This window comes from Camelus ferus, chromosome 4 (genome assembly GCF_009834535.1).
Source record: "Camelus ferus isolate YT-003-E chromosome 4, BCGSAC_Cfer_1.0, whole genome shotgun sequence".
NCBI classification, from domain to species: Eukaryota; Metazoa; Chordata; class Mammalia; order Artiodactyla; family Camelidae; genus Camelus; species Camelus ferus.
The window spans coordinates 63,340,312-63,355,093 of NC_045699.1; the positions used below are offsets into that span (position 1 = coordinate 63,340,312).

The 14,782-nt window shown below is 43.0% G+C and overlaps 1 long non-coding RNA gene across 1 annotated transcript; it reads right to left on the minus strand.

Annotated features, from left to right (window-relative positions):
• Positions 1-1,095: 1,095 nt before the first annotated feature.
• LOC116663249 lies at positions 1,096-6,861 on the minus strand. Its single transcript, XR_004319460.1, has 3 exons — positions 6,552-6,861; positions 6,323-6,453; positions 1,096-1,465 (listed from the first exon to the last, which is right to left on the minus strand). It is a non-coding gene; the product is annotated as an uncharacterized LOC116663249 (long non-coding RNA).
• Positions 6,862-14,782: the final 7,921 nt, after the last annotated feature.

A 14,782-nucleotide genomic window follows, 5' to 3' on the forward strand; every position in this document is an offset into this window, starting at 1 on the left:
GGGTGTAACTGAGCAGGACCCTATGGGAGCCTTCCGGGATAAACCCCTTCTCCATCTCCTCTCCTGTAGCTCCTCTCTGAAGGCCCCAGATAATAGTACCTCATGCATATTGCCTGAGTTTTTCAGATGCTCAAAACCACCACCAAGTGGAAGAAATTAACTACCTGATGATCACGAGCACATAGCCCCCCAGACCTTCTGATGCCTAAGGATTGATCACCGTCAACCAATCAGAGAATTGTGCACAGCCGATCACAGACCCTAGGACCACCCCTCCCCCCATCCTCAGCTGGCCTTTAAAAATGCTCAGCTGAAAACTTTCAGGGAGTTTGGGGATTTTTTGGCTTGAGCCATGAGTTTTCCTTTCTCAGCCCAGTAACAAACCTTTGCTCCAAATTCTGTTCCGGTATTTTTTGGCGTCCCTGTGCGTTGGGCACATGAACTTGTGTTGAGTAACAATTTTGGTGACTCCAGCCTAGGAGTCTATGCCTGTGGCAGGTTGACCCTGGCCACAGGCAGCTCCTGCCTTGGGTCCCCAGGAGCTACCCAAGCTCATTTGGCTCTGGGGAACTGGAAGGGACCCTCCCTGACAGAGGTGAGCCACCCTGGCATGAGGCTGTTTGGAGCCAAGAACTGTCAGGAGCTACGGTCAACATTTGGTGTCGCTTGAGGGTAAGTCACTCCAGCTTGCGCAGGCTGGGAACTCTGTCCACTCCAGCTGGGCTCATTGCTAGCCGCTCTGGGTCTATGCTCTTTTGGGAGCCAGGCCACTCTGGAAGCCTCTGCCCGGGAGGGCAGGTGGAATCTTTGGGCTACACCTTGTCTGATCTTTTGTTTGTGGGACCAAGTTTGTTGTTTGCATGTGTGTGTGTTGTGTATCAGTACTTGCACCGGTTGGCTGAGACGTCTTTGGTGGGGAATGGAGCCTACATGAGACGACACCAGAGCATCCTTCCCCATTGCCTTGGCTTCGCCTGGGGCAGCCGTTTGGCTGGGAATTTTCCCTTTCGAGCCCTGGGGATTCGTTCCGCTTCATCTCTGACTGGGTGTGGGCTGGAGTTTTCCCCTTTCGGACTGACGGGTTGGGAATCTCCCTTTTGGGGGCTTGGGAACTGGGACCTTGAAAGACTGTTTTGAATTATTGTTTTCTTGCTATTTGAGAACGTCCGTGGTGAGTAAGCATGGATGAGCAAGGCCCTGGTCCGCCTTACAGTCCCTTCTAGGGTATATTTTACAAAACTGGGAGATCTTCAGCTATGCTCCCATAAATGAAAGAAAATGATAATTTTTTTTTTTTTTATTATTGTAACACTGTGTGGGCTCAGAACTCGCTAAGATCTGGAGAAGAATGGCCCCTAATGGGTCTACTGTTACATCAAAGTTGGCCTTCTGTGATTGCTTCAGCTTCCATCTTGTGTATGTGTGTCAGTATCTGGATCCAAATCCTGTTCTTGTCCTGGTTTTGCTGAAAGTAAGGCATGTGAATGTGAGCAAATGAGACATTTTATATATATATATATATATATACACATATATACTTTTATCTATTACTGTTCTTTCTTTAAACTGAAGAGTAGATATTTGGAAATGGGGGGGGATCCCTGAAAATTCAGGGGGGCTGTATCCAGTAGGAAAGTAGGACATATGTTTTGAGTAAAAGAAGGTATGATGACTGGAATTGCACTTTGTTGAGAAAAAAAGTTTTTTTTTCCTAAAGCTGTTTGTTTTTAGACGAGAAAAAAATAGACAAACTAATATGGATACAGAAAGTTGTGAGAAGTTTGTAGAGACAGAACCCTAAAGAAGGAGTTCTATGCATAGTTGGGCTGAGATTAAACTTAATTAGGTAAATGGATTTTGTTGATAAAAGTAGGCTGGTGGGGGAGGGTACAGCTCAAGTGGTAGAGCGCACGCTTAGCGTGCACAAGGTCCCTGGGTTCAACTCCCAGTACCTCCTCTAAAAATAAGCCCAGTTACCACCCTCCCCCAGGCCAAAATGAAAAAAAATTATACAATAATAGGTAAAATTTAAAAAAACGAAAAAGAAACTAATACATAAAAAAATAAAAGTAGGCTGGTGCAGAACTGGATTTGGTTCCTCTCTGTTAAGAGAACAAGTTTGCTTAGAATGCTTCGGATGACAGACTGCAGGAAACTTCTTGGTATTTTTGACAAACTTCTATCGAATTCTATTTAAAGTTCTTATGGCTTCAGCTGACTCGGGGGTGCTTTTGGAGGGCCCCTGGGGCACCTCAGAGAAAGATGTTTAAACTAACTAGGGTGGGCTGGTATGTTGAATTGCACGGGAGGCACTGTCAAATACTGATGAGCCTCCTTGGCTCGTGTGGTCGGGTGAACGCTGTTGATGCGGACATTCTAGAAATCGTGTGGCATTTCTGGAGTTTGGGTCTGTCCTGGTATGATGCCGTGAGTCATCGTTCTGGTTGTTGGAATGTTGTGTGTTGATTAAGCGTCTTTGTCAAAATTATTGTGATTGGATCTTTTACTTGCCTTTTAGGGGGTTTTCTTACTCATAAGACAGTTGAGCGCATGCTTTGTGGGACTGCTTCATCTTCGAGAAGATTTGGGGCTCTGACAAATACAGGTTTCTTTTAAATTGGATTGCTTAGCTGTTGGATATTAAGAAGTCTAAAGAAAACTCCAAGTTCATGGAACTGTTAGTAAGAGGGATGGATTGCACAGGATTGAGTGAACTGATGAAAATGGTTGCAATTTTTTTGGTTTTGTCTGAAATATTCCTGGATTTTGATCTACTTTTTAAATTGAACTGTTTACCAAATGTTTGTCTCCCTATCAGTGCTTGTGTAACAACTGGGTGGAAGTGATAAAATGTATGGCCTATAAATTGTTTCCCTGTTAACGTACCTCTGAGCCTGTTCACAGTATCTGATTAGTTTAATTAGGCAACTATGAAGCCAGCCTAGCACCGAGGCACATGACCTGAACCTGGGACAGGAGCCATCACCCCCTAGTATTAAGGGACAGATATTTTGATCATCTATTGAAAAATTTATAATCAGAAGGGAAATGATGGGAAAATCTGCCACGTATTGAGGTAGGGGGACATCATTCTGGCTTATGCGTAGTTTGACTTAAACTTTACTGACCAAAAGTGGCCTGTTTTGTGGCCTTTTGGACACACACTGTATATCTGCTTCGGTCTGGAAGAGGGGAATGCATTTGAAAGTCTAAACGGAGTAGCTGTGGTTCAGATATCCAAGGTAAAACTAGGCGGCCATCGTAGATGTGATTGCAGATGCGTTCTGTATTGGTGAGAACTCTCATTTTCATCATCAATCAATCAGAATTGTGCGCAGCTGGTCACAGACTCTGGTACCCCTTCCTCAGCTGGCCTTTAAAAACACTCAGCTGGAGTGGGGAGGGTGTAGCTCAAGTCGTAGAGTGTATGCTTAAAATGCAGGAGGTCCTGGGTTCAATCCCCATTACCTAATTACCTCCCCCCACCAATAATGAAAATAAAGAAAAAACAAAACACTCAGCTGAAACCCTTCAGAAAGTTTGGGGTTTGAGGGGCATGAGCCATGGGTTTTCCCTGCTCAGCCCAGCAATAAACCTTTCTCTGCTCCAAACTCAGACATTTCAGCATTTTTTGGCCTCATTGTGCATTGGGCACATGAACAGTTGTGAAGTTGTAACTGAATTTGAAGAAGGGACATGGGATAGGATTTGCTGCCAGAGAGGGTGGAAGAGTCTATATTTGTCACCAGAACTTACAAGAAGAGGCTACTGGTCCCTCATGACACCTGGGGGTATCAGGGACAGGTACGTCCACCGGCCCAAGACGAGCACGCTTCCCTCCGCCCACTGCTGCTCCAGGTGTGGTCCTTAGCATCCCGTGGCATCAGGAAACTCAGAGACCTGACTCTCCAGTGAGCTAACCAGCCCCAGGCAAGAAGGAGGCCTTGGGGCAGGGCTCAGCTCCAAAACACGTGTCCTGGGACTCTGGAGCCAGGACACAGAGGGGGCAGGGACGGGGAAGCAGAGCAGGAGTGGAAGGAAATGAGCTGCCTGCATTCTGTGAAGGCTCAAAATGACTTATTAAAGGAAGCTCTTGAGGGTGGGGAAAGGGGGGATTGTGAACAGCCTTGCCAAGACAACCAGAGGTTCAAATGTGCACAAAGTCTATTTGTCTTGCAGACAGCCCATTTCTCCCACATTGGAGATGAAGAACTGCAGAAAAGATGTTTGAGGAGCCAACCAGAGTTCTGCACAGAGAAGCTAAGAATGGAAAATCATCACCTCTTGGGTTCATGGTTCCTTGCCTTCCAGAAGCCATAGCAACGTTCTTGGCAACCGTGGCTCCCAGACCCCATAGATTTTCTGTGGTTGGAAGAACATGGACCCTGGAGTCAGGCCAGCCAGGGCTTGTGTCCCAGCTCCAGCACTTAGAAGCACTGCTTGGCCAAACTGCTTTACGTCTCTGAGCCTCAGTTTCCCTGTCTGTGAAATGGGGGTTATAATACTTGCCAGGTAGGGGCTGTTTTGGGGAATCAACAGAAATAGAATGTAGATCAGCTGTCACAATCATCCTTATTGTGACAATGCGTGAGCTTGAAACCTGGCCTAGAGTTGGCAGTCCAAAAATATCTGTGGGATGAATGGTTGTCAATCCGTAGAACTGCTGCCAAGTACACAGAATTCCTGAGGGATTTAGAATGGGTTCCCGTTGGTTGGTGGAGCAACTTTACATTTCACTAATGCATTGTTGTTACCATGGTTACTGTAGCTACAGAAAACTGCGTAGCTTCCAAAGAGCACCTGCATGCTTTCTCTTGTTCAGTTTCCTAGTGACTTGCTGAAATACGCATGATTATTCTTACCTTAAGAATAAGAAAACTGAAGTTCAGGGTCAAGGAGTGCATTGCACAAGGACACACAGCCAGGAAGCAGCACAGCTGGGATCACACAATCACCGAGGGCTTATTGAGATAGCACTGGCTTCAGCTCATTACATACTTTATCTAGTATAAGTCTTATAACTCAGGCATAATTAACCCCAAAGGGAGCCTTATAACATCCAGGTTCACATGGCCGGGGAGTGGCAGAGTCAAAATGAGAACCTACTTCTGTTTAATGCCAAAGCTTGAGCAAAAAGGGGAGAAGGTCATAGGGGAGAGGCTGGGGTGAGGGGGCGAGACAGAGCCCAGCTCAGAACAGAATTCCAGGGAGTCATACCCTTTATAGCAATTTCCCAATAGTCCCATTCAGGCTGGGAGCTACAGCCCTAGTTGGGGAAACTGAGGCATCTCAGCCACACAGGCTGTACCAGGTCAGCAACCACACAATCTAGAATTCAACAGATTCAATAAACCACAATTCATTCCTGAGTCTGTGGGCTGGTGGACTGGGCTGTCCTAGGGTCTCAGTGGTCTCAGGGATGGAACAGTGATTCAAGCTGAGAGGGACAGGAGGGGGACAATGATGTGTTCTATATGTTCTTGAAGAAAGTTGACTTTTTTGGGAAGACTCACTCTTGTGCCAGAGTTTCCCCAGTGTGTTTCCTGAAACATCTAGTTTCAAAAAAGGAAATTCTATCATGAAATAAGCTTGAGAAATGCCACGGCCCATCGCTGCATCTTGGATTGACAGTCTTCAGTATATTAAAGGCTCTGATAAGTCCTGTAGCAAAGGAATCGGTTGTCTTTTACTTAACCTGGAATTTCCTGCAAATACCTGATGGGAACATTTCTTCCTCATTTTTAAAGATAATTTTTTGAGGTAATCATTTTCACTAAGCTCTTGATTAAAATGCTGGAATGGCAAGTACTTTAAGAGGCACAGCATTTCTTAAAATTTTCCCTTTTTCTTATTTTTAACTGGAATGAAGCCTTAATTTTTGGCTCAGGAAATGGAAGTAGGCAGCCTCAGGACCACTGCACTGCATGATTTCAGGGGACTGTCCCAGCGTGGACTCCAGCAGAGCATCATTCTTTGTACTCCACGTGCTCTCTGTATGAACAGAGCCTCCTGGAGTTGTGTGAGGCAGCAGCCCTGAGCAGCATTTATCATCAAAAAGAGAGTATTCTGAGAGAGCCTCCTTATCTCTGGGACCTTTGTATGTTTCCTGTACTGCCTCGCAGGGGACATTTTCTAAGAGTAGGCACAAGTGAAACCTTATTTAGCACCTGGCTCTGGAGCCAAAGGAAAAGCAGCCAAGGCCAGACTCCCTCACCCTGTGGAAAAGAGGCAGGAAGGTCATCTTGCCTCTCAGTGCAGCCACAAGAAGCCGCGTGGACTGAGTTTGACACACAGCGGGTCGGGTAGGTCCTGCTGCCCTTACCTCCTCCCATGACAGCTCTGCCAGGGCCTGAAGTCCTCACTGTCAGAGTCACCATTTTGGCCCGTGGATAGTTTCCAGGCCACAAGCCTCCTTGCCCCCGAGAAGAAAGACCGTCTTGGGTCATATTGTCTCTGAAAAGCCAAAGGTGACATTAGTTAAGGTGTGGCCCAAAGAATTAACATGTGAGGTACTGGCAAATGTTGCAAGAAAAGAGCAGTTGCATGCTTACATAAGTTCAGGCTGCCTGGCATCCTGCAGACCCTGTGTGGAAAGTCACAGAACACAGTCCAGAGCTTCTGAGGGAGAAAGGCTTTGACTTATCTGTGCTTAGAACAGCTATTTATATTCACCAGGAATGGGAAACGCTAGGCATGGGAGACTTAGTCAACTATCTGTCAAGAACCACACGTACAGGAATGTGCCACGGGGACAGGGAGAAAGTTCTGCCAAGAACATGACCACGTGGACTCAGATGGAAGACAGACAAAAGCTCGAGTCTTGTCCCCCAGTTTAGAACGATGCAGCTTTGGGCAAGTTCCTGAACCTCCCCTGGCTTTGAATTCCTTGTCCATAAAATAGGGGAAAAAAATGAGTTCCTACACAGGTGGTTTTTGTGAGGAATTAAATGAGATTAGTGCACAAGGCAAGTGTTCAGTAAACAGTTGCAGCCATCATTACTGAGGTTGTTACTGTTTTTTTGTTACTGTTTATGGAGCTGGGATGGAGAGGGAGAGGTAGGTGGCAAGAAGTGGAAGGAATCATGAAAGATGTGGAGGGAAAAGACCAAACACACAGGCAGACCTTGGAGATCAGGTTCAGTTCTAGACCCACCGCAAAAGAGTGAGTCACATTAATGTTTTGGTTTCCCTGTAATATAAAAGTTATGTTTATACTATACTGTAGTCTATGAAGTGTGCAATAGCACTGTCTAAAAAAAAATGTATACCTTAATTAAATACTTTCTTGCTAAAAAAAAAAAAAAGCTAACCATCCTCTGAGCCTTCAGCGAGTCCTGGTAGTTACATCAAAGATCGCTGCTCAGAGGTCACAGTAACAAATATTATAAAGATCAGGAAAAGACTTGAAATGTTGAGAGAATTAGCAAAATGTGACACAGAGACATGAAATGAGCAAATGCCGTTGGAAAAATGGCGCTGACAGACTTGCTCAATGCTGGGTTGCCACAAACACTCAAAAAAAAAAAAAAATTACAGTATCTGCAAAGCGCAATAGAACGAGGTGTGCCTGTCCACTTCGCTGCCTTCGTCCCAGCATGCTGTAATCAGGGCTGGAAGAGGCTTCCCTTGCCTATGAAGTCAGAAAACTGAAGTCCAGAGACACAAAGAGACTCCGCAAATCAGACAATGAGTTAGTGTCGAGCCAAAAATTTATTCCTTAACTGTTCTCACTGAGCACCTACTCTGCTATGTGGAAGCAATTTGTACAAGTCAAGGAACATGTAGCACACACCAGAAATCTCAGGCTTGGAATTTATCTTCTAGAAACTTTTGCAAAATGTTTTCAAGATAAATATTGAGGGCAAACCAGAAGCTAATGGGATGGGCCGTTTACAGAGGGTAGGTGCAAATGAGGTTGAAAGAAGGGGAAACGGAAACAGGGGTGGAGGAGAGAAGGACCAGTGGCATTTCTCTGACTTTTGGCCAGCTCTGACTCAGAGGACCCTGGCAAGGCTTCACACACCCCAAAGCTAACTAAATAAATAGAAGCAACCCGGACATCAGGGGAACCTCCAAAGTTACACAAATAGTAACAAATGAACCCAAAAGTATGACAAATGAATAGCGTCACCACACTGAAGGCAACAGGGAAGAAAAGCACTAACTTAGGCAACTTTGGGAAACAGTTATTTTGACTGGATATAGACAGAAAGGCTGGAAGGCTAAAAACAAAAAGGACTGTACACGAATTTGTGTTCCAGCTAGTAACTGTTTTCACCGAAGTCTGGGTTAGCAATTCTGAAACTGCTTAATGTGTATCCTAGGACTGAGCAATTAAGTAAATGGATTGGGGAGTCAGATTTCACACTGTTGGAGAAAGGAGTTGGAAATAAGTAAAGGAGGAAGGCTAGAATGAATTCTGTGGTGCTGGAGTAGAATCAGAGTTATCAGTATGAACTCTTGGCCATTCATTCATTCATTCATTCATTCATTCATTCATTTATAGAGAGAGAGAGGGTGGCTATCCATCCATCCATTTATAGAGAGGGTGGCTATGTATCCATCCATCCATCCATCCATCCATCCATCCATCCATATAGAGAGAGTGGCCATCCATCCATCCATTTATATAGAGAGAGTGTGTGTGAGAGAGAAACCTAGACAGCCATCCTCTCTATCTATCTAGAAGGATACAGATGTAAATATAAATGTGTGTATGCATGTGTAAGCATAAAATATACATACATAAAATATTTGCTAGCTCTGCCTGCTGAGAGGGCCTAGAATCGATGACACTCTGTCTTAGTCCATTTGGGCTGTCATAACAAAACATCAGACTGCATGCCATATAAACAACAGGAATTTATTCCTCACAGATCTGAGGGCTGGGAATTCGAAGATCTAAGTGCCAGCAGATCTGATGTCCGGTGAGGACCCACTTCCTGGTTCACAGACAGAGCCTGTCACTGTGTCCTCACATGATGGAAGGGGCCGGGAGCTCTCTGGGGTCTCTTTTCTAAGGGCTCTAACCCCCTCCATGAGGGCTCCAGGACCTCATCACCTCCCAAAGGCCCCTCCTAATGCCATCACCTTGGAGGGTCGGATTCCAATATGTGAATTCTGGTGAGGCTTGAACATTGAGACCACAGCACACCCCAATAGCAATGAGGGCACTGGGTGACCAGATTTTCATTTCTAAAGGCTATTCTCCAATAAAAGGAAGCAGGTCTCCTGGGAGAAATTGTTGATTCCAGGGTTAAGGAAGGGAAGATACAAGATAAGCCTGGAACATTTTGTGGTGTCAGAAAGCAAAGAAGGACTCAAAGTTTAAGACAACTTGAGCAACAAAATAAATAATGATGTTAATAGATTGTAACTCATGGAATAAAACAATTACTCAAGTTTTGGTGCTCAGTGACTAAATAGATGAGGGAAATGGGGAGGCTTTTTCCTACAGTAAATGTCCAATGAACAAACATAAAAGGAATAACAGAAATAGAAAATAACCATTGGGCAAACACCACAGTATTCACTGAGGCAGGCAAGAATCTTTGACAGATGCTAAAATCAGTGGGCCAGCGTGTGATGAGAAACAGGATATTTGCATCATCACAAGGTATCTCCCTATAAGACACTTATTAATTACAAAGGATAAATAGTCATTTTATGGGGGGAGAAATATGGCTGATGCCGTCCTGACCCAAGTGAGCAGAGTTTGCATCATGCCAAGTCATATGGACATCACGACGCTTCTGATATGTAGTACTGGGGAGACAGTATCACTCCCGTGGTATTCTTGCCCAAAATGCACAGCATCATTTAATCATGAGAAAATGCAAAATGAGGTACATGCTACAAAATAACTGGCTGAAACTTTCCAAAGCTGTCAAGGTCACGAAAGACGAGGACTGAGAAATTGTCACAGATTGGAGGTACCTGAGGTGACATGACAACTAAATACAATGTGGGATCCTGGACTGGATCCTACTAGAAAAAGGACATGAATGGGGAAACTGTAGATTCTCTTGTTTGTGTGATGTTCATTTCCTGATCTTGGTAACTGTGCTGGGATTATGTAAGATGTCAGCCTTAGGGGAAGCTGGAGGAAGAGCGTATTATTTTTCATAACTTTTCTGTAGGTCTAAACTTATTTCAAAAGAAAATATTTTTAAAAGACAAAAATAAAAAAAACGTTCTTGGCAGCATTTGCTGTGGTGAAAAACCATAAACAAGAAAAAGCGTTCATCAGAAAGTAATATTTATGTGCAGAGAGCTTTTTTTCCTTGGAAGAACCACAAGAAACCAACAATGGGAGAGAGATGTTGGAAAGAGAGTCTCCGTTTTCAAGGTGTGGCTGTACCATTTGCATTTTCTAACTGTATTTTTCAAACGTGATTTCAACATTGATTGGAAGATGGGATTATACGTTCTAGGACATTTCTATTTCCTCCTTTAAATTTCTTTGTATATATGTTTGAATCTAATTTTTAAAATTTTTTGGGGGGTGGGGAAAGGAGGTAATTAGGTTTATTTACTTATTCATTTATTTTTAGAGGAGGTATTGAAGATTGAACCAGCACCTTGTGCATACTAAGCATGCACCCTGCCACTTGAGCTATATCTTCCCCCCAAATCTTCTCTTTATCTTCTGTGGTTTTAATTGAGCATATAATATGGTTCCATTGTCTCCCCTCTCTTAGTATCTCAATTATGCTATTGTAAAATTTTTCTTTAGTGGTTCGCTTAGAGTGTGCAATATACATTTACAACTCATCTAAGTCCACGTTCAAATAACACTCACAGGTAGTGACGTTACCTTATAACATTGTATTCCCTGTCCCTCCCTCCTGTCCCTGGTAACATTGCTGTCATTCCTTCCCCTTAGCCATCTGCTACAATTACCCAGTACGTTTTTGCTATTATTACTTTGAACAGTTATCTATTAGATCAATTAAGAATAAGAACAACCAAAGATTTTGTTTTACCCTCATTTATCCTTTATTGTTTTTGTCTCTCTGTGTATATATATATGTATTTTTTAAAAATTTTATGTCATGTTTTTAAATTTTTAAGTTTTTTAATTGAGGTATAGTTGATTTACAATATTATATGTTTCAGGTGTACAACATAGTGATCCCAATTTTTACAGATTATACTCCATTTATAGTTATTATAAAATATTGTCTAGATTCCCTGTGCTGTACAGTATATCCTTGTAGCTTATTTATTTTATATATAGTAGTTGGTATCTCTTAATTCCCTACCCCTGTCTTGCCTCTCCACCCTTCCCTCTCCCCACTGGTAGCCACCGTTCTCTATATCTGTGAGTCTGTTTCTTTTTTGTTATATTCACTAGTTTGCTTTATTTTTTAGATTCCTCATATAAGTGATAACATACAGTTATTTATCTTTCTCTGTCTGAATTATTTCACCAAGCATAACACCCTCCAAGTTCATCCACATTGTTACAAATGGCAAATTTTCATTATTTTTCATGGCTAAGTAGTATTCGCGTGTGTGTGTCTGTCTGTCTGTCTGTCTGTCTGTCTCATCTGAAAAAACCTTTCTGGCTGGAGAGAGGTTGCCCCTGCCTAGTCAATTCTCAGAGATAACATAGACAGCCCAGCCAAGAGCCTGCCTTTCAAATGTAAACTAAGCAATCCAGGGCCCTCACCCTTCTAACTGGCTCCCACACCCTCAGAGATGGTCTCTTCCTCTGCCTTAATCATCCCAGGACCAGGTTCCAGGCAACCAGAGACTCCCCCAATAGCCCAACTACCCTAGCCCCAAATTATTCAAACTAGCCCATCTTACACCTTTGCTCTGCCCTGACGTGACTTTCCTGTGGAAATCCCAGTGAAAGCTGTGGCCTCAGTGCTCCCCTGTCTTTTTTTTTTTTTTTTTAAACATTTTTTATTGATTTATAATCATTATACAATATTGTGTCAAATTCCAGTGTAGCCATCTGTCTTGAATTCTGCCTCCTACCCACCCTGGTGTCACTCGCTTGTGGCCCTGCCTGGGGTGCATGCTTCCCGGCTCTAGGACATGTGACTGTAATAAACTGTTTCCCTGAGCCTCTCCCGTGTCTCCCCTTGTGGCCACACCTGACTGACCACATAAAAGAGTCACACACAGCCCTGACATACTTCTTTTCTTTATGTAGATTTGAGTTTCCCACCCGCCTCACTTCCCTTCTCTCCGTAGAATTTCTTTCAGCATTTCTTGCAAGGCAGGTCTGCTGACTGCAAACTCCCTCTGTTTTTGTTTGTCTGAGAGAGTCTTTGTTTCTCCTTTACTTTGCAAGGATAAGTTTGCTACACACAGAACTCTAGGCTGGTGGTCTTTTTTTCTTTAACATTTTAACTCTTTGACTTCACTCTCTTTGCACTTAACTCGTTTCTGGTAAGAAGTCGAGTGTCATTCTTACCCTGCTCCTCTTCAGGGAAGGTGTTTTTGTTTCTGGCTTCTTTAAAGATTTTCCCTTTGTCTCTGATATTCTGCAGTTTGAGGATATGCTCAGGTGTCCATTTTGGGGGAATTTATCTGCTGGTTGTTCCCTGAGCTTTCCAGATCTGTGCTTTGGGGTCTGTCATGAACTTTGGCAAATTCTCAGCCAATAGAATGTCCAAAATTTCTTCACCTTTCCCTCTTTCTTCTCCTTCTGGGAGTCCCATTACACACCTGTTGCACCTTTTGTAACTGCCCCACAGTTTGAATATTCTGTTCCCCCCTTTTTTCCCAGACTTTTTCCCTTATATTTTTATTGAGATATAATTGACATACAGCACTCTATAAATTTGTGTATGGCATGATAATTGGAGTTACATACATCATGAAATTGAGGTGGGAAGCCCCCTAAGACCAGCAGGACCCCTAGGCAGGGCCACTGGCTCTCCTCCCAGCACCCTCCAGCTCCCTGGCCCAGAGGCTCTATCTCACTTTTTGCCTCTAAAGCGGCTAACTTACACCTAGAATTCTATTGGTTCCCTGAGCTCACTTTCCTTCACTCCTGGTTGGTTATTACTCTCACTTCTGATTGGTCCACTTCCCTAACTTCTGATTGGTCCATTTGTAGTACTTCATTTGCATGGAGTTCACTCCTGATTGGTCTATTTCTACAAAACTTGTTCCTGGTTGGTCAACTTCTGTTGTACTTTATTTGCATATGATGTTGCAAAGTGTAAAACTGGCAGCCTATAAAAGGCCTGTGTAAACGTACAGTTGTGGTCCAGAGCTTGAAATGTTAATTCCTCTGGGCTCACTGCTGTAATAAACCTGAGTTCTCCAACTCTCCAAGTGTTGCTTGGTCTCTTGCCTGGATCCAGGTTGCTGTCACAACTGAGCTGTAACACCGAGCTGTAACACGTTTTTCTGCAACAAAATGATTGCCACCATAAGTTCACGAACATCCATCATCTCACAGATACAAAATTAAAGAAATAGAATATTTTTTTCCTTGCGATGAGAGTTCTCAGGATTTACTCTCTTAACAACTTTCATATATAACATACATCAGCTTAATTATACTTATCATGTTGTACATTACTTCCCTAACTCACTGATCTTATAACTGGAAGTTTGTACACTTTGACTGTCTTCATTCAATTTACCATCCTCACCCCACCCCCCCACCCCACCCCCTCTGGTAGCCACAAATCTAATCTCTTTTCCTATGAGTTTGTTTGTTTTTGAAGTATAAATGATCTACAACACTAGGTACACAACATAGTGATTCGATATTTCTATACATTTCAAAATGATCACTACAATAAGTCTAGTTATGATCTGTCACCATACTGTTTTCCACAGTGGCTGCACCAATTTACATTCGCACCAACAGTGCACGAGGGTTCCCTTTTCTCTACAACCTCACCAACCCTTGTTATTTGTTGTTGTTGTTGTTGTTGTTTTGATAATAGCCATTCTGACAGGTGTGAGGCGACATCTCACCATGGTTTGATTTGCATTTCTCTGATGATTAGCCATGTGGAGCATCTTCTCGTGTGCCTGTTGGCCATCTGCATGTCTTCTTTGAAAAAATGTCTTTTCAGATCTTTCGCCCATTTTTCAGTTGGGTTCTTTTTTTCTTTTTTTTTTTTTTGATATTGAGTTTGGGGTATATTTTAGATATTAAACCCTTACTGGATATATCATTTGCAAATATCTTCTCTCATTCAGTAGGCGGCCTTTTTGTTTTGTTGCTAATTTCTTTTGCTATGCAAAAGCTTTTTAGCTTGATGTAGTCCCATTTGTTTATTTTTGCATTTGTTTCCCTTGCCTGAGGAGACAGATCCAAAAAACTTTACTAAGACTGATGTCAAAGAATGTACTGCCTACATTTTCTTCTAGAAGTTTTATGGTTTGGGAACTCCCTCTTTTATCCATTTTAAATTTATTTTTGTGCGAAGTGTGGGGTGATTCTTTTGCATGTAGCTGTCCAGTTTTCCCAACACAATTTATTGATGAGCCTGTCTTTCCCCATTGTATATTCTTGCCTCCTTTGGCATAGATTAATTGCCCATATAAATGTGAGTTTACTTCTGGGCTCTCTATTCTGTTCTGTCAATCTGTGTGTCTGTTTTTGTGCTAGTACCATACTGTTTTGATTACTGTAGCTTTGTAGTATATCTTGAGATCAGGGAACCTGATACCTCCAGCTTTGCTCTTCTTTCTCAAGACTGTTTTGGCTATTTGGGGCCTCTTGTGTTTCCATACCAAGTCTTAGAATTATTTGTTCTAGTTCTGTTAAAAAAAAATTTCTTTGGTAATTTGATAGGGA